Source organism: Varanus komodoensis, unplaced genomic scaffold, assembly GCF_004798865.1.
Source record: "Varanus komodoensis strain SLA01 unplaced genomic scaffold, ASM479886v1 scaffold41, whole genome shotgun sequence".
Classification (NCBI taxonomy): Eukaryota; Metazoa; Chordata; class Lepidosauria; order Squamata; family Varanidae; genus Varanus; species Varanus komodoensis.
Window position 1 is genome coordinate 8,443,658 of NW_025335954.1, and position 20,321 is coordinate 8,463,978.

Sequence of the window (20,321 nt, forward strand, 5' to 3'; positions counted from 1 at the left end):
TTTCATTCATTTCTCCACAGAACAGGAAATAAGGGTGAAGGAACTGCTAGAATTTTTTATTTTAGGTGTGGAAGATAGATAATAGTAAACTGTTGTCTTATTTATCACCCAAATATGATTTTGAAAATCACCTGTTCCCCTTAGATCATTCTGGCGTCATTTGTTTGGCACAGCTGGTGATGACATGTCACTTTGGCAATGCTCAGGTGCTTCACACTTGGAGAATAATGTTCGTATTTGATACCAGGGCAGTGTTTTTCATCCTGTCAGTTTGACTGATAATTCTGGGGCAATTTTATTATATAATTTTTATTATTCCCCATTTTTCTGCAAACTCCACCAGCTAACAGCATTAAATAGGACTGTTATTTTAAAAAATAACAAGAGCAAACAACAAAAGCACAGATTAAACAAAGACCCAATCATGGTATAGGGTTCTGGGTGTTGGACTGGGATGCAGGAGATGTTCAAGACCCCACTAGGCCATATCAATGACTCTAAGTCTAACCTACCTCACAGGGTTGTTGTGAGGATAAAATGGAGATGGAGAGGAAAAGTAAGCTGCCTTGGGTTCCTTGCAAGAGGAAATGAAGCCGCTAAACACAATAGAGGCCCTAAACACAATAATATAACAATAAAAACAGCTAAAACAAATGAACAAAGAAGCACTCAAACATACTGGGCTGCCTTATACCATATCCAAGTATAACTTCCTACTCTGACTGGCAGAGCTTCTCCAGGGTCTTGGCAGGAAAGAGACTTTCTCATCCCTGACTATTGGAAACTTGATTTAAGTGGAGAGAACTGGGACTTTGCCTGAAGCCTCCTGAGATAAGGGCATCGAAAGGCATCAAATGCTGGAAGAAAGCAGGACACCCTTACCTGACAGCAGAAATCAGCAACTGAACTTCTGGGCAGGCAGTTTTATACAGTTTGGCTGAGAAAGATGGAGATCTCCCAGACAGCTACTTGCTGAACCTCAGGAGGTTAAACTACCTGTGGAAGGGCATCTGATTGTGTGGGAGAACTGGGCCTTTCCTATTTCTTGCCTTGTCCTGAAGAGTCTGGCTTGACTTATTTGTGTGAACTTTTAATATGAGTATTTTAACATTACTCAGCACTGTCTTTGTATATGGCACTTTGCATGTGCTTGTAGGTTCATGGTGGAAGGAAACCACAAGAGGAGGCGAGCACTTTATGATGGATGCTGCCCCAGTTGTGTGCTCCTAATCTCCGGCTGCAGTGCGTCATAAGTGGGATTAAGTGAGCGTCTGTAGAGGATCCAATTGTAGGATGGGACTGGCTTAAGCACGGTTTAGCTCTGTTGCAGGCTTAATTGTTCAGTGACTCCCAGCTGCCTGATGTTCTGGGATGCTACTTGTTCCTGGATCATGCAAAAGGTATGTCGAGAATGGATGTCCCATGGGAGGCTGCACTGCAGAGCATGTTTTTGCTTCCAGAAAATGTGAATGATCTCGGGTAGGGCTGTGCAACTTGGAGGTCAACACCCCTTGAGGCCACAACCCCTGTCAACCCCAGCCAGTGGTGAGGGCAGATGGAAGTAACAGGCCAAAACAGCAGGAGGAGCAGATGTTGTGGGGCAATTGACAATGCCTGCAGAAAGGGAGGTGAACACAGCTCAACAGGACACAATGAGTACAATATGTGGCTCGAAGGCAAGACTTTTCACCTCTACATTACGATTGTTGCTATTGTCTGGAGGGCAAATCACCTCTGCCTGGAACTCCATTTGCCTGCCATTTTATCTGATGATGTGATCTATAATCATAGGGTGGCCACATTTAAATCACAAAAGAGGCTGAAAGGGCTTTATAAAACATGCTGGTGTTAATTTATACATACATACATACATACATACATACATACATACATACATATTTATTTAAAGTTTTTATATGCCGTCCCCTTGCTACATAGCCTCGGGACGGCTCACAGCATATAGATGCACATGTGGAAATAACCAAAATTTCAGTGGAAATAGCAGGGCAGAATGTGACCAGGTGATCTGTGTGGCTTGATCGGTCTCCTCTCCAGTTGTTCTTCTGGCTTCTTCTGGTTCTTTACCTTGAACTGAACAGCCCTTCAAATAGTAGACAGTCCACTGGCAGCCCTTCCAATAAAGGACTGTCCCGGTAAGAAAAGGATGCCTGACCACCCTTGTCTTGTTGCCATAATAGTTGAATCAGGCAATTATTGAAAGGCAAACTAGACAAGAAGTCTAGCTGTCATATACTTTACTTTACCACTACCTCTTCCCTTAATCTCTTGCGGCCATGAAGGGCACCACATTTGAGTAGAGCAGTAGCAGGTGAGAGAGGACACTTATCTCATTGGCCTCTTTTCCTGCCTCAAGCTGCTTTTCTTTCCCTGGAGGAAAGAGTGGTGCAACTGGTATCTATATGCACAGATTCATAAATTGTCCAATGAATTCATTGCATGCATTTCCACAAACTACATCACCTTGGAGGCCAATTTTGTGCTGGTGTTATGATCACTCTTTCCTTTCTGTCAAAGAGAAAAATATTCCAGGCATGCAGAGAGTTCTTTTTAAAACTTTATTGCAATGAAGGGAACAGAAAAAAAAATGGTTTCCTTCCCATTTTTCTGTTCACCTGAGCACATGCTCACCTTTCCCTTTTGAACCCTGCTCCTGGTCACTTCTTCCCTCCTCCTTTCCCCTGATTGGCTGGGGTACCGGGAGTTTACAATCTTTCCGCCCGCCTGCTCCACGGTGCCCCAACACCTGCCCTTCTTCCCAGTCCAGCCCTGCCCCCGGTGGGCTACAATAGGCTCATTTTGTTCTGCCCAGCTTGTCAATAAACAATCAGGAAGTATTTGGCCCTCCTGCCTACGTGCCTGTTTCCCCACACCTTGTGCTATCTGATTTTGGCCCCTCCCCTCCTTTGGGCTAGGTAATTTTCTTTGTTACCTTTTTAAATCTCTTTACTCCCTTGTTTCAAATCATCTTTTCGCACCTATCACTGGTTTCCATGCTGTGCTTATAGGAGTTAAGCCAAGTGCTCTTCCTTGGCTCTGCTACTGCACCTGGCTCTGCCACTGATGTTTGCCACAGATTCTGGTCTCTGCCTCATTTCCAGTGAACTCACTTATTGCCAGAACTCTTGTGGAGAGGGGGACAAACACAGTGCAGAACAGACAGAGGGTAATGCATTTAAAGTTACTTCATTGTATTTATTCATGAGCTATTTGGAAAACAGATCTCTGCAAGTAAGGCTAGAAGCACAGGTTTTTCTTTCTTTTTCTTTTTTAAGCAAAAACAAAATCTGAACATTCAAAATCCAAAATATTCCTGTACAATTTAGACTCACACGGCTCCCACCTGCTTGGCTATAGCTCTACCAAAAGGCAGAAACAGCTGTAAAATGAGACACTTTTGTATACATTAATCAGCTGCCACTGTATCTATTTTGGGTTTCATCACAGAACTGAGATCTGAACATTACATAAGAGCATTTAGTTCCATACATTTCTGCTACAGAACCTCTAGGTGGCACTGTGGGATACAGAAATAGCACAAATACACAAGAAGAAAATAAGAAGAAGAAAAAGCAGTTTCTTGTGCTTTCAAAATTAAAAGCCATAGTTTCCTACTCTTAAAAAAACTTCTTGAAAGTGCTGTTTTGCCACAAAAGTGAATCCAGACTGGCAGTACAGCAGTGCAGCAGAGGGGATGCAGGGCAGGAAATAGCCCTCTCTTTCAAGACCTCACTGCTGTTCCCTGCCACACGGTTTCTGTTGGCAGTCTGCTTAAGGCTATGGCTAGTCCTTTGGGAGTTTGCATATGCTTACTCTGTTATGAGGACAGTACATATTCCAGTTGGAAACTTTGTCTCTGGAATCAGTTCATCAAGTAGTAAACATAAACTTGACTGTACCACTTCAGACAGTAGGTTGCGGGGGGGATATTACTGAATGCCTCTTCCAAGCCCCCTCCCCCAGAAGAAAACTAGCTAGTCAGGAGGAAGGCTAGCTTGAATTCTCCTCTATGACATGGAATGTTCTCAGAGCCAGGAGTTTGCGGTGTGGTAGAAACCAACAATCATGACATTGCACTGCCACTTACAGTCTGAAGTAGTACAGTCCAGGAATAGTTTCACTACTTGCTGAGCTGGTGTTTGTCTAGTCCATTTCCAGATTCTTGCATGGAAGAAGTTAGTGTATGAATAAGCTGAAGATAATCAAGTGTAGTGATTTTACATCAGGATTTTGGGGGTATGCAATGCTCCAGATGGCACTGTGGGATAGCTAGAAAATTTTAGACCCTGGACTTAATGTTCTGAGCAAGGGGATGACCATTTGCATCTTTTCAGTTGCAAAGCACACAACTAAGATTTCAGTCTCCTCTATCACCATTCCATGCTTTACAACAGCTTCTGTATTCTTGGCATGTTAAAACCTAAAGCAATGCTTGTACAAATTTTAAAACAACAGAAATACTTTGTGCAGGTGCATTTTGGCCTTTTAAACTCACATACCTCAAAGCACCAATGCGACTATGGGGATAAAATGGTGTTTGCTTCTGTTGCCCTGACCATCCACTGCTGTTTGGGTGGTCACGTGAAGGCCCCCTGGGCTGCAGGACCTGGGTACTTGGCATATAGTTGCACCACTAGTCATATATAGCCAGTGTGGACCCAATCATCTTGTGCCTTCTGTGCAGGAATCTGGTATTTGTGAAGCATCCCATCCATCCAACCCTACATACTGGCAGTTTCTACTGAAATTGTGCAGCGTTAATACTGGATCCCGAGCTTGCTCAGTCTCTCCAGACAAGGCTAAGCAATTGCCAAGAAGCCAGAGAAGGGGAGGGAGGTAAAAGGAGAGGGGGATTTGCGCAGCTCCTCTAGCACAGCCCATCTCGCTTGCCTCGAGCTTTGCTCTCATGTGGCTGCTTCTGCAGAAAAGTTGGCCCAGGACCAAGCAGCTGGCTCCTTCTGCCGTCACCCTGGCTCTTTCAGCACTCTGGCAGTGTCTGCTGCTGGGCAGCCATCCATCTCCCCGCAGATAGCCAAACACAGGCTGTCCCCTTGGCTTTTTCCCCCAAACTGCTGCTGCTAAATCAACATCGCTTCTGCCCCAGAGACCGAGGAGCTGTGGCAGAGAGATGTGATCCTTGACATTTGTCTTTGATGTGTGCAGGCAGGGGAGGGATGGGCCTGGGAGCTTGATGTGGGCATCAAGGTCAGGGAGGTCTCGCTGATGAGCAGCATGCAGGAAGGAGGGATCTCCCAAGAGCTGCCAGAGATCCCATTATTACTGTTGTTGATGGTGCTTTTGAAAAAGCATCCCTTGTTTTGGAGCATTCCGGTTGCACAAATGAGCACAAAAGAGGCGTCAGATAATTGTACGTGTCTTTGGGTTTTGGGACTGATCTGGGCACAGATAGGGGACAACAGACACACTTGTGTGAAACAGGAAACCACAAGAATATCCCTTGTTCCACAAGGGTTTGGATTTTTTTTAAAAGCAAAGATAAATCACATGCTGGTCAGGTTAAAATGTCCAAAATGCAGAAAGGGGAAAGATGCAACACCCACAGTTTTGCAGTGCCTTTATGAGGACCAATCAAAGCTTTGGGAATGATGATGTAAGCATCTGAGCACTCTAGAATCATTCCTCGGGTGGATGGTATAAAAAAAAAAGGGAAGGAGAACAATGTGCACTCTCCTCCGCAGGAAACATAGAAACAGAGTGAGTCAGAAGGGGCCTCCCGGGCCATCTAGTCTAACCTCCGGCACCAGCCGGCTCCGCTCACGACATGCCCACCATGTGCACGTCCAGCCTATCCTTGAACACCCTCACCGATGGGGCCTCAACGACCTCTTGCGGAAGCCCATTCCACACCCTCGGGGTCCTGACTGTCAGAAAGTGCATCCTGGCATCCAAATGCAACCTTGGCTCCCTGAGCTTTGCTCTGTTGGCCTTATTCTACAAGTGGCACCTAAACTTCCCATTGAAGTATGTAATAGAGGATTCTGAACTGGAAGGAGTGGGTGTGTTTGTTCAGTCTTTCAGACACAGGCAAAGGGAGGAGGAAGCGGCAGTGCACCTGCTTGGCACATAGAAGTTTCCAAGCACCTCCAGCAAGGTCTGAAAATGTTCCTGCCTGAAACCCTGGAAAGCTGCTGCAAGTCAGTGCTGGCAGTATTGGGCCTGATGGACCAAAGACACGGCTAGGTATGAGAGCTTCCTATGAAAACAAAAAGCCGAACAGCACTGTAGGAGCCAACCAGTTTAACTGTGTTCATGGGCATAAGCAGACTCTTCTCATACAGCATGCTTGGCACTTGCAGGAGTCGGCACTGCAGTAGCCCAGCTTGGGCACGTCTGAAGTGGCAGATTCCTACACTGCCAGGAGGGTGTTTATGATCTTGAACAGAGAATGTATCCAAGGAAAATGCCCCCCCCCCCATACACACACTTTCCTCTGTGTAAGTAGCTGCCAGGGCTTGAACGAGGAGCTTCTGGGTTCCCTGCCTGCCTGCCGGTGCTCTTTGCAATGGGTTGCTCAAAGCTGCAAAGTGGAGGTCCAACAAAATCTTCTTCTTCAACACAGGTCCACCCAAGGCTGGCCCTGCCATTACACAGCCTGATGCTCCCACATAAAGCCACCTGTCCAGACAAAAATATAAGGATGAGCCACATTAGTTAAAACAGAAGCAAGAGCTTTCAGCCTCATTGCAACACAGCTGCACCAAAATTACATCAAAGCACTATTTAACTACATCTTGGACAAGGCACCCCTAAATCTTTATACAACTGGCCCCCCATTTTTCTGAGTGTAGACTTCAGGTAAAGAGAAAGGGTGACTCCTTAAAATGCTGTAACTGTCCTCATAAATCATAATTCCTAATCAGGGCAAAAAAAAATAGGAAAAGGCTGGATGTTTCCCATACTTTCAAGTATTAGCTTTTTCTTCATGGAGTAGTGTTCTATTTAGATATTAGGTACTGTGAACAAGGGACCAAGAGGTAGCTGTTATCCCTACGTAATTGATCTGGAATTAAATGAGTGCTCTAGGATTCTAAAAATTGCTTTGTTTTGGAATATCCCCCACCCCTGGCCGCTGTATGGCACAACCAATCAATAGGTCACCAAGGTCTAAGGAAGCTTCTGCTTTTCTAGAACTCTCCATATGACAAGATTTTCAGAATTCAGTGATTCCAAGGAGCTCCTGCTTGACACACTTTGTCTATGGCTCCGAGCATGTTCACGTTCCCTTGGGTCACAGGAACAGGAAGGAACTGCCAGCTCATTTGGGGTCATCAAAGCATAACCACTTATGCCACACAGGCTTGCAACCACCTGCTTGTCGAACTATTCAAAAGTCAGCCATGCAGGTACTTACTGCCATAGGCTGTACTCTTTATGAATGTTTATTTCCAAGTAAATCTCAATGAATAAGAGATTTAAGAACCAACATGCACGTGTGTATACATTTATGTATCACATTCTTAACTCATCCAGTAAGAAAAGTTCTCTGCAGGGACTGCATGCTAAAATAATAAACATACATCCTGCTTCTTTCTCCAAGGTGTGCAAATGATGGCTTGCAACTGAAATAAACAGACCTCACAGTAAGAAATATGGAGCATAACAAAAGAGTGGATTTTTAAACCAGAGGGTGGCCAGATCACAAAAAAGGAGACAGATATGCATAATGTGTTAAGATGGAAACTTAGAAACCATTACAGTAAGTTCTAGTGCAATCCAATACCTCTCACCATCAAGAGAAAGAGGGGCATGTGTACCCAATGTGCAGTAGGATGACTAGACAGTAAATGTTGACAGACAACTCCAAGACCCTTCCCTGCACCCCCTTCTTAGGGGTCCTTAAACTGGATGCGGGCTGGACAAGTCTTTCAATACAGCATGGCTTCAATCAGAGGACTGTTCTGTGCAAAGGAGGGCACATGGCCACCTTTTTAAAGCAACAGAATAGACAGAAGCAATAAATACAGCAACACATCCTAAAAGATCTTCACACAGAAGCCAACAACATTGTGTTAAGTGCTTGCTTAAAAGCAGGCAGTAATGGGATCAAAGACATTTCTCCGGCCACAAAGTTTTGCTTGTTCCTTCCAACAGAACATGTGTCAGTGAAAAATCTGAAGAGGGTTCTCAAAGTCTGAGCATTTTCCAGATAGGAAGAGATGCATTGGATAGGAACACAAGAACGGTGCTTCGTACTGAGCCAGATCCTGATCCATCTAGCCCAGGCTCGTGGCCGCTGACTGACAGCCATGTTCTCCAAGGTCTTAGACAGGTCTTTCTACTTCCTGCTTAGAGTTGCTGGGAATCGAACCTAGGCCCCTGCACGTAAAATATGTACTCTGTTATGATCCTAAAAGACTCTCATTTATTTTACTGGGCTAATTTAAGATTCAATCCTTACTACTTAATGGGAATTCTAAAAATAAAAAAGCGTGTTCACTGAAATAAGCAATGCCATTTCCCACTCCTTTGGGAAAGATGTATCTAGTGTGAAGATCCTGGTGCAAGCTTAAACCTGAATCTGAGTTGATCAGGACTTAGCCAGGAAAATGTTCAAGGCTTGGGCTCAAAATGCCAAGCAACAGCAGCTCCTCTGAACATAGTCCGAGTAACTTTTCCATGACACTAAGAAAACTTACTAACACTTTTCATAGGAGAAATCTTGTTCCACAGTTGCAGCAAAATCAGCAAAGAACAGTGCCTCCTCTCCCCTGTCAAAAGTAAAATTCTAGCAGTGTGGCTTCCAGATATGTTTAAGCCCCAACACCTGTTAATGTGGAAATGAATTCTTGGTCTTAGTTCATTTGATCCAATAACCAGCCTATTTGGCACCCTGGGTTCTTTTTATTGTTTATGCTAATTAGGTATCCTTTCTTGCAAATGTATCTTCATTGCAAAGCAAAGCTGTAAAGTGTTCTAAAAACACCCCTCCACTTCTGGAGACAGTCACAGTATGATAAAAGCAAGGAGGGAAAGCTTTGGTGGGTGGGAAGATTCCTGTGAAGCGAATTTATTAGCATTTCAAAGTCTCAGACAAACAACCAAGGCCCAGCTGGATGAGCTAGTTAGGTGGTGATGAAAAATTCACAGCTAGCCCCCAATTGCATTTGTGTCAACAAATTGTTCAAACAAAAGCTTATTGCTTCTGCAGTCCCACTCATAAGGGGTGGCTCTTGACATTTGGTGCTAGGGTGTGTGCATGTGATCCCCGCCCCAAATAGTTCTGATCTGAGCTGTACACAGATGGAAACCTTGGTTCACTATACCACACTTATTTTCATGGGTTATCCAGTGGATTCTTTCCACTGCTCTTTCTCATTATTTTCACTGATTATCCAACAAACTGCAAGGATCCTTCAGCACTACCCCAAGTTACTTGCACTTTAAGAATACAAACCAACCATAGCTAAAGCACTGTTTAATCTTCTTAGTTTAACAGCAACATGAAGCATGTGTTTCCATCTCTCCCATTGACACCAATGGTCCTTAAAAAGCTTTCTGTTGGGCAAATTCCCATGCCTTTCATTAAAAACCACACCCACTTGTGTTAGTTATCAGAGCAACTGAGTGAAGTTATCCATTCCCACTTCACAGATGGTAATACTCACTTTATAAAAGGCAAACAGAAGCAATGAAACACTACATGAGTGACTTTTCTAGAGCCTCACAGAAAGAGCACAAGGAAAAGTACATTCTGTAGATACGGCATGCCTAGCATCCAGCTACAACCATTCCTAATTGGATATAAAGGCTTTACTCTATCACTGGATGTAGCTTCCAATTCTCCGTACAGCAATATGGGGGGGGGGCTGGTAGAATGTGGAACTCCCAAGCCTTCCTCTCAGCCACATATGCTAATCTAAACTTTCAGAAAAACTCTATGCCTATTTTCTCCTGCATATATTTTCTCAGAAATAAATCCAACTTGGGCTGCAATTTTTCCCTAGAAGCAAACCCCATTGAATGCAGAGGGATTTTCTTATGTGTGAACACGCACACGATTAAAACAGCAACTAACAAATTTCTTAGCTTTGCTGTACATTAAAGACAGGACACAGCCCATTTCAGCTGCAAAAGCTTAGGCCAGAATAGATGTGTTAGTTTTTTAAAGACTTTTCTACCCATGGCTTTTAATCTACTGTATCTACTGTTGGTTCTATTTTGGCAAAATACAGATTGGAGTACTACATGAGGAATCTACTTTTCTGTTTTTCAGCTACGAAGCTCTAGCCGGCAATGTGGCATAGCACACTAGCACAAATACGTAAGAGAAAATTGCTCTTTCATTTGCCATTTGAAATAATACCCCATTTCCTTTCCTCTACAAACCTTGCAGAAACTACTGTTGACAAACAGAAGTACACCTGGGAGGTCATGATATTACCTAAAGCAGCCACAAACCAGTATAAGTAGGGAAGTGGGAGTTCTCAGGAAATGCCTCATATCAAAAAACTCGTAGGTGCCACAACTTTCTATTGTTTGTGCTTCAACAGACTCACTCTGGAATTAATCCAATTTTATGTTCCACCGAAGCTAACAAAACAAGCCTTACAGTTTTCCTATGGAACATGCAGTCCCATCTTGTATTTAGCTGCAGGTAGGTCTCCTCTGACATGACACTGCCCCCCCCCCATTTTCAGTGGGGCTTCGTCCCAGGTAATTGTGCCTAGGATTGCTGCCTTAATTCTTTAAAGCCCCTCCACATATGGGGTTCTCTCACCCAGCCCTGCTTGCATAACATGGGACACAAATCTAAGGCGGAAAAGGAAACCCAAGTCACTGTATTGTAAACAATGCAATAGAAGGAAAAGGCCCTGTTCCAGCACTGCACCGGCTGCTTTCCAGGGAACAAGGTGTTTCCTGCCATTCTGCCAAGGGCAAGACTTTCTGTCTCCAGGAATTGGTCTGGACCGTGGAGCTAAGGAATGCACATGCTGTATGGGTGCCTGCATAACAGGGATGTTTGTTTCCATGATTGTGTTTACCCACTTACGGTCAGGCAATCATAAACCTTCATTTGGACTGGAGCAAGTGGACAAGGGGGATTTTTCTTCCTCTTCCTCTCACAGTGTTAGAACTGGGGTCACCCAATTAAACTGACTGCTGGGAGATTCCAGACCAAAAAATGGGAGAACTGCTGCACACAGCACACAAGTTAAACAACCAATTTCACTAGCAGTATGAAATGAAGCTCACCCAGACTTTAAAAGGGGTCTGGGCTGATTCATGGAGGATTGGACTCCAGAACTTTTCAGATGGACAGCACAGTTGGAGTTTTGAGTGTCCTGGCTGTTCTCACAAAATGGACACTATGGAGAGTTACCCATCCATAAAATGGCTGGTAGGGTAAACATGGCCAGCTGTATGACACCCCTTTCCAAGAAGACCTGAGTGGGTGTCTCATTTTGAAGATGGAGCGCTTCCTACCTGAAGGAGCGCTTACATCCATATTTGCCCAGTCGCCCCCTGAGATCGGCGGGAGAGGCCCTTCTCCGGGAGCCCTCCGTGAGAGAAATTAGGAGGGTGGCTACTCGGAGAAGGGCTTTCTCAGCGGTGGCGCCTAAGTTATGGAATGCGCTCCCCAGAGAGGTCCGCCTGGCGCCATCGTTATTTGTTTTTCGGCGCCAGGCTAAGACCTTTTTATTTAAGCAACATTTTAAATGCTAAATACAATTGAATTTTATCTGGCCAGGGCGGCTTATTTTATAATGTGTGTTTTAATTAAGATTATTTTATATGGATTTTAACTTATTGTTTTATCGATGTTGTAAGCCGCCCCGAGGCTTCGGCGAATGGGGCGGCATAAAAATGTTTTAATAAATAAAAATAAATAAATAAAATCTCTGGGAAGATCTGTTTACAGTGCTGAGAGGGTTTTTAATGTTCTAATATCAAGGCTCCTTGGCAGACAGCTCCTACTTTAGATGTGATGCTACCAGTTAAAGGAAACTTGCCCCCCACTGGCAGACCCTCTTTGAGTCTGTTGTCCTCACTGACACTCCACCCCACTGCAAAGAAGGACGCCTGCATTCCGCAACTGGAAAAACAGAGGAGGCCATCCTGCACCACCCTACACATCCCTATCAGCACTGCAGAAAGTGCTGGACTTCGACCCAAGAGCTCTGGGTTCAAAGGTCTTCCCTCAAGAGCTCTCAGGAAAGTCCAAGCTCCACAACTGCACTTTGCACAGGGACAGCCTCCCATTCCATACCTGCCGAGTGCTGTCAACCTTCCTCCTTAAAAGCCCTAAAGCACGATAACTATTCTAGAATTGCCTAAACCAATTATTACAGAGGTGTGTGTGGAAGAAATATTTCATCTGAGTAATATTAGCTAAAGGGCAAACCTGCCATAAAAATGTAAAGCTGCAGTACAAAGGCACCTTGGCCTAAATGCACATCCCAGTTACAAATGCTCCTTCCCTTTCTTAAAACCCCATGTTAATGACAAGCAAACCTTGTGTAGTAGTCAGAAGGTTAGCCTGAGACCCAGGTCCAAATTTGCACTAAGCCATAAGGCCTGCTTGGTGCCCATGGAACCTGCTCTATCTGTCTCCAAGACCGGCCTCAAGGGTAGGCATGCTCGGGCACTTGCCAAGGGGCCACTCTGCAGCAAGGACCACTGACACCATCTCCCTGGAGTCATTCCTCCTCCCCATGACAACAGTGGTGATGAGCAGGCTCAGCAAGAGACCCTTGCCTGCTTGTTTGCTGGCACTCTGCCTGTCCAGCAGGCAGGCAATAAGAAGAAGCATAAGGGACAGTAGTAATAGGTTACGGGGTGCTGAGAAGGTAAGCTCTTTGAGAGAGGAAGGCCATTGTGGCTTTCTTGCACAAAGGTTCTCAAATTTGGGAGCTAAGATGGATCCACAGGTGCTTCACCTCCTACTGCCCTCCTTTCCCCTGCACATACATTTTTTGAAAACAAATAAGGGGTCCTTAGTAGGCAGCCTCCTTTACAGAGTGTATGCCAATTAGCGAGTGCAAATTTTTGTTCTGTTTTGCTTTTCTTCTCTGAGCCTGAGCACTGGATCTTTACCTAGAATCATTCCTGCAGGAAATGTCCATAAACCACTTAAACCCCGCCATTCATAGAAAAAAGAATTGAGGAACCAGTAATCCTGAAAAGAAAGGGTCCAAGGTAGTATTATAAATCCAGGTGGGATTTTCAAAACATGCATAGGTTGACTTGGCTTGTTTTTCCTATTTTATAGAATGGTGAATTGAAACTGAGTGATTTCTCCAAGGCGACCCAGGGAGGCCATAAACTGTTTTATCAAGGGCATCTTGAAAGCACCCAAATATGGAATTTGAGCATCTCAGCTGACAAAATGTTACTTGGAATTCTTCAAACTTCCTGGTTTTGCATTTCAAAACTGGCTGCATCTCCACCAGCCCTCCATTGTCTTGAGATGCCCAGGGGCTTCGTTGTTGTTTACAAAAGATGTTTTATCAGAAGCAGTTACTTTCCTAATGATGTTTTGCTCTTGTGTATGATTTCCGCCTTGGATTCCTTTGTGTAAATCTTGAAAGGGTCCCGGTCCCACCCCCTGTCAGCCACCATCCTGGATTGCCTGGCTTTGTTTCTGTTTACTTGGCTTCAATTTTCTCCATCCTTGCCAGTAGAATCTGGTGTCTATTGCATCTTCAGTCTGGGCTAACTTTTCCCTCATGTGTGCTGACGTTTGCAGCTGGAATGCTGGGACTTAAGACTCCTTGGGTGTGTTGTGTCATGTAGTTTTCTGTGCTTTCAGCTGAAACGCCCTCTCTCTCCTGGACTGCCACCTTCTGGGTGAACATGCATAGAATTGTGGTGCATGTTTGCAGCATAGATTAACCAATGTGCGAGCCCTGAGCAGGTCAGTTTTGCCGGTGAAAGAGCATGGAAGCTTTTAAGTCACACAGGACTTCTGAAGCCTGAATTCTTAGCTTCTTCTCCCACTGCAGCCCCATGCTGCCTTAGGAGCTTGTAAATGGCTGGCGCTTTACATTAAGTGCACTTTACAACACTTTACCCCCTTGGATTATGTGCCAAGATGGACTCACCAATTTTTAGGGCAGAGTGTGCCTGTGCTATGCACAAGAAATATAGACTGAGGATATTTGTAAATAATCAAATCAACATGCTATTGTGGTTGTATCAGCCAATGAAGTTGAGCAGTGGAGGGTGAAAATATCTCGGAAAAACACAAATGGAAAGCAGGATTCAAACCAAAGCTTCTGACTTGCTTATGTAAAAACTTGTATCACTTCAGCCAATTCATTCTGTTTGGTTCTGGTTTCAATTTTTTAACAGTACACTGTGTTCATAATTATAAAAGAAACTGTGTGCCACAGTGTGTAATAAAGCAAAAAAGATTTAAGTTCAGCAAGAGAACTGCACAAGAAAAAGTGACTTGCAGTGGAATGCAATGGAAGTTTTGACAGGGAAAAAAAACTTTACCCCCGCAGCATGCCCCCAGGCAGTCTGGCTGGTTGAAGGGATGCTGGGAGGTGCAAGACTTTTTTAAAATGTTTGTTTAAGCATGTTTAAGACTGTACTCATAAGGTACTTCCAGACAAGGTCCTGGCAAGCCATCACTCTGCCACATCTACAAAACTCGAGAAGGTCCTCCAGATGACAATGTCTATCATTCCAGTGCCTTCCCACCATCACTACCATCTTTTCCATCATGGAGAGGGAGAAGAAAAGTTATGCAACTATTTTAAGTATCAGTGGCACTGTTTCCAAACAGAGGCTGTCAACTATGCTTGGTTCTAGGTTGTTCTTAGTAATAAAGTTCTTGTCCTGTTAGGCAGTTCTTTTGGCTTGCCTTCCCTGAAATAGTCCACCATAGCATCTTTTTATGAAGCCTCTTCTACCTGTATTTTGCAAGTTGTCAGGAATCTTCCATTCTGTTATCTGCACATTGATGGAATCAGATTTTTTGAATGCAAATTTTGTTCATTTGCAGATGCTAATACACATTAGCAAATCCCAGCCCAACATTAAAAAAACAAAACAAAAAACAGGTCACATTTCAGCTATTTCACACATACAGGCCATTGCCTGATGTTGCAGTTACAGGTTCAGCCACAGCAGTTGACAACTAGAGTCTTCCACTTATTTTGAGCTCCAACGCCCCAGTAAGCACAGGAAGTAGTCAAGGCCTGTAGGAGATGTAGCCCAAACATTGGGGGGAGGGGGTCAAGTAACCTATCTAACCTAGTTTGCTTGCTTAAAATCTAATTCAAGATTTTCTATGTCCAGATTATTTGAAGGAGGTTAAAGGGCCTTAATGAAAAGAATTGTTACCTCCATGTGTGCAAGAAGGATTCCTATTCTCCTGCAGTTACGCATGCTGAGTGGTATATTAGGAACTAAGAAGGAATACAGAGATTTATGTTTTGTGGATTGTGAGATCGTCCTTTCATTGGCAGAACCGGTTTGTTCTTAAATGATGTACAAGAATCTTGTTCACCATAATGCTAATGATCATGTGCTCTAATGCACATTACCATGGATGTGGACATGTGATAATACATATCAGCATGGGTGCAAATTTGTTTAAATCCTTCCTCCCCCCCCACCATCACCAACAAAGTTTTTGAAATGGCCTGCAAGTTCATGGAATCCACACATCTGAAAAACAAAAGAATCTGCAGATTGGATTTGCAGACATTCTATCTCCTTTGAATCCCTTGCAAAATTCCCCCACCCTAGTCAGAAATCTAAGGCTTAAACCTTTAGGGAACTGCTTGCCATAGTATAGTTTTCAGGCCCACAAAGTTTCAGCTTCAGCAGATCTGCAGAATGGCCAGACTGGAAGGAAAGATTTGCTTGTTTCCACATAGCAACAAATATCCACAAGGAGATTGAAGAAATGTAGAGGTTAGTTCTCTCAACTATGCCATGGGAAAGGAAGCAGACCTATATCCTTTACCTTTACTACAAAAAACCATAAGGATCATTATTTAGAGGTGCTGGGCAGAACTGATGAGCATTTTATATAGGAGCGCAATCCAGCTTATTTAAGAGAGGGCCTATTCCCACCAGGAAGCTCAAAGTCCCGAGGAGACAGTAAAATCCTTTTTGATAGGCATATGAGATGGCAGGAAACTGATTTGGGGGACATAATGGAAGAGCCTATTAGAGACAGAATTGCAAGAGGTACCCTGGAGAAAGGGCTTTCAGAGAGACTGCAAACACAGAAAGACTTAACCCTTTAACTGCAATAGAAATGGTGAGGTGTTTGGAAATGTTTCAAAAGATAAGAACAGAGAGCTGAAACTATCAGGAAACAATCTGGAAAAGGTATTGAGTAAATAGAATCCTAACAAAAAAACACCTATCCATAAAAAGCACTACTAGAAATCCTGCAAAAGCAGTTTGGAGTGAACCCCAGACTTAATTACAGAATATGGGAGAGACCCTTGGGGTTGGGGGCTGCAGAGCCAAAAATGTATAGAGTTACAAGTGTAAAACCTGAGACACTTTGCATTATCTTTCTGCCATACCGAGACAGTTGGCGAAGTATCAAGTGAATTTTTTCTAGGATCTACAGCTTGTGATGATGCAGATCCAGCCTGGAATTTGATTCAGGTGCTGATATGCCAGAAGTTTAAAAAGGAACCTATTTCTTTCTTGATCCATGTCCTGCACTAAAACCAGCCAACACCACTTTAAACAACCAAGGAAGTCCCTCTGCAGAACCACTGTCCTGGTTTGCATGACCCAACAGCCTCCCATGGGCCACAAGTAGCCAGCCTTGCTGGTCATGGCATCATCCCACGGTGATGTAGTTTCTACAGGGGGAGTTATTTTTCATCCACAAAGCAACCCAAAAAATCTTGTGCTTGTTTTAAGATTCTTCTTGCTCACAGTAGACTGTTGGGTCCCCTGAACCTGGCAGGGTGATTTTCTTGTGGATTGTTGAAAAGGAGTACAGAGCAAGTGCAGCAAGAAAGCCTGGCCACTTGATTTTTGCAATCTTGTTAGCAATCAACATTCTACTGATACAAAATTCTCTTTGGAAGGACCTTTACTTGTTTCCTAGTAAAGGGTACCTCAAAAGGGTGCCTCAAATTAGGATGCCTCAAAAATGTGTGCTTGGGTATGTATTTTATATATATATTATTTGGGCAATTTTTTGCAAGTACATTTTAATATTATCTTGCCAGGTCACTCTTCTTATCCGCTTCAGCTGTCAACTTGGACTATGCGGGAGAGACAAGCTGGAGGATGGATAATACCTCCCCGCCCAGGCAATGTGATCCCCTGGTTTTTAAGCACTGAACTGACACTTCTCAGAGTCTTCCGCCTTTTCAACATTTCTCATACTCTCCAGCTACTCCAGAAAGAGGAGATATTAATTTCCCCCACTTTTTACAGCTCCTTTTTGGAAAACTTACTGCTGCAATTATTGTGGTTCCCTGACAATTAACCACCTCCCCCACATGCACACCCAGAAAATTTGCCCTAATTTAAGGGCTGGGAAGTAAATTGAAAACTTTGCACACCTGCAATCACTGTTCTGTTACTATAGGTACACTTATTTCCTCTCCATTTACTTCCCAGCCTTTACAGTTGCATACATTTCTACAGTTTTTAGCTTTTTAGCTGCAGGCTTCTGTTGGGCCCAACTTCTGATGGCAGATTGCTTAGAACAGGCATTCCTGTCTTGGAAGGAAACGTAACCCAGAAAAAGTATGATATGAGGAAAGATTACAGATTCTTACAATGGTCGCTCTGGAAAGATGGGGAAGCTGTAGAGTGCTTTCAGACTTTCAGCACAGGGAGCCTTTAGTATCTGGAAGCATCCCAAGCACTTACAGTAGCTTTAAAAAAAGGTGGCTGGATGCCTTCCTTTAAAGAGGATAGTCCTCTATTTGAAAAGCTGCCAGAGTGTAAGGAGTAAATCCCAGTAGTGACGATACAGAGGCAAAGTACCAAGCAGTACAGTTTAATTCGTTCTTGCAAGAGCGGGCGCCCACCACACAGGCAGCGCGCTGTTTACACACAAGACATGGCTTTTATTCCCTTTTCCTGGCTCGCAGACCCTACCTCTTTTCTCCCGTTGGCTGGGTTACTAAGAAGTTACAATCTTCTCGGTCCACCTACATCATACTAACCCTCGATATGTTTCCCCTCCCACTCATACATCCCATGTTCATGCCAACCTTAAAGCTAATGATGATAATGATGGTGATAATGATAATGATTGTTGTAGTTGTTGTTGATGGTGTTAAAAGAAAATTTTCCTTACAGTAGCCTAATGTTTGTTGGGGACTGAGCCCATTTGCCAGCCCAAGGATGTGGGCAGCAAAAATGGCAAGTTCTCTTCCAAAAAAAATTTTTTTTCCATGAACATAAGCACTCATATGTTCATCTAAGTTTTCAAGTATTGATTGTTAGTTGAAATGTGTGCTAGTTCAGCTTTGTTTGTACTCACAATGGGTTGGTGCATTTTGTATCTATGTGAGCAAGTACTATCTCTGTAATAAGAAATTGTGTGAAACTGTTCTCATTGCCCAAAGTCCAGCAGAAAGCACATTTCTCTTTAGCCTAGGCAAGCAACAGGTTTGTGCAACACAAGTTCAACAAAGGGTTTCTTTTATGTGCATTTTGGCATTGGCTGGATTGATTTCAGCAACCCAAACATTTTCTTCTTGAGACTGTGCTAAAGAGACTTAAAAAGGACATACACTTTACATCTTGAGGTTTCTCTCCAAACTCATGTGGATCTCTCTGCCACTGCCTACAACTAGCTTCTGTGAAGAAATGTAAAAGCCTTTTTTCCCTCTTAATTAACCTTTTTTTTTTTTTTTTTTGAGCTGCACCTTTCCAAGAACAAGATCAACTCTGCAACCTATCTCACCTGAGTGATCCAAACAGCCACACTGGCACCTCAGAAAAGAAAAAGACTCCTTTTTTCTACAGCCCTGGAAGGAAAAGCCAGCTGTGTCTAACCACCTTTGCTCAGGGGAGGAGAGAATTCATCCACCTTTCTTTCAAACACTGGCTAGGGACTTGTCTAGATGGACCAGAGACTTTAATGCTGTTCTTACTACAGTATATGAACAACCTTTTAATTGCCACTGAAGTCACAGACCAGTGCACATCTGCTGGATTTCAGTGGGTCACCAAAAATAAGATGCAAACCACACAAGAACGGCTAGCTGGCCGGCACCACTCCTTCTCCAAGCCCAGAGTGGCCATGCTGGCTGTCCAGCAAGGTCAAAGCAGCCATGCCTATTTAACTGACTGACTGTAGTGTGTGAAGCTGTGGCCACTGGCTGGTTGCTGCCTACGGCTTGCCATGACACAAGGGAAGGGGGACTGCTTGCTTACATCAGCTGACTCGCCTGAGACTGGACTGCCTGAAGACCACTGATGCCGTGGGAGGACCACGCCTAGGTGCCCCTTGCTACACAGCAGTGAGATCGGAGGGAGTGCCTACGTGGGAACACTACACCAGGCTGAAGAAAGTTCCAAAACCACAAGGAGACCGAAGGACCATGGACGCTATGGAGGATCTGAAGTTCTTGTTCAAACACCAACCCTGCAAGGGAGGACCAGTGGCATAACAGACCAGGACGAGAAGAAGCTGACATCAGGGTCAGCCAAGGGCCGACAACTGGAGGGGGCAAGGAAGAAAAGCCCCGACGAAATGCAGCCTATCAGGGACTAGGACCAGGTTCCAGCCTTGAAGACTTAGACCAAAGAGACTAGCATTTGCCTAATGCTAAGCAGCCTAGATGATAATACTGAAGGAAAAAGGGGGAGTCTTTTGAAGTTATTACTCTGGCTGTCTCTGTGTACTTCTGTTAATTTTGTTACTCCCTTCAATACCATCTGTCCTTGTTGGAAGAAAACAGTGGATTTCCTAATTTCTCTGATTTCAGTTTTAGAATACTGGCTTGGTGTGTAATAGAATGTTTATGCTTTAGTAGTGCTGGAGAAAACCCAACATGGATTTCTTACACCTGGAACATGTTATATGTCTGGATTCCCACCAAGGACCAGGTAAAACAGACATGCCGATTACAGAAGGGCAGACACATGCTGTCCCAGATCAGTTAAAGGAGAGTAAAAGGAAAGAAACAATATTTGTTAAAAAATGATTCCACAGGTCCCTAGGGAAAACAATTTCCATGGGAAGCCACTACAGGTAAGGACCACTGGAAGTACTCTACCAGTTGGGGTGGTGATGGTGGACTAGCAACATCCTTACAGCCAATTGGCACGTGCTAGAATAGGTTCCCTTTGTGTGTGTGTGTGTGTGTGTGTGTGTGTGTGTGTGTGTG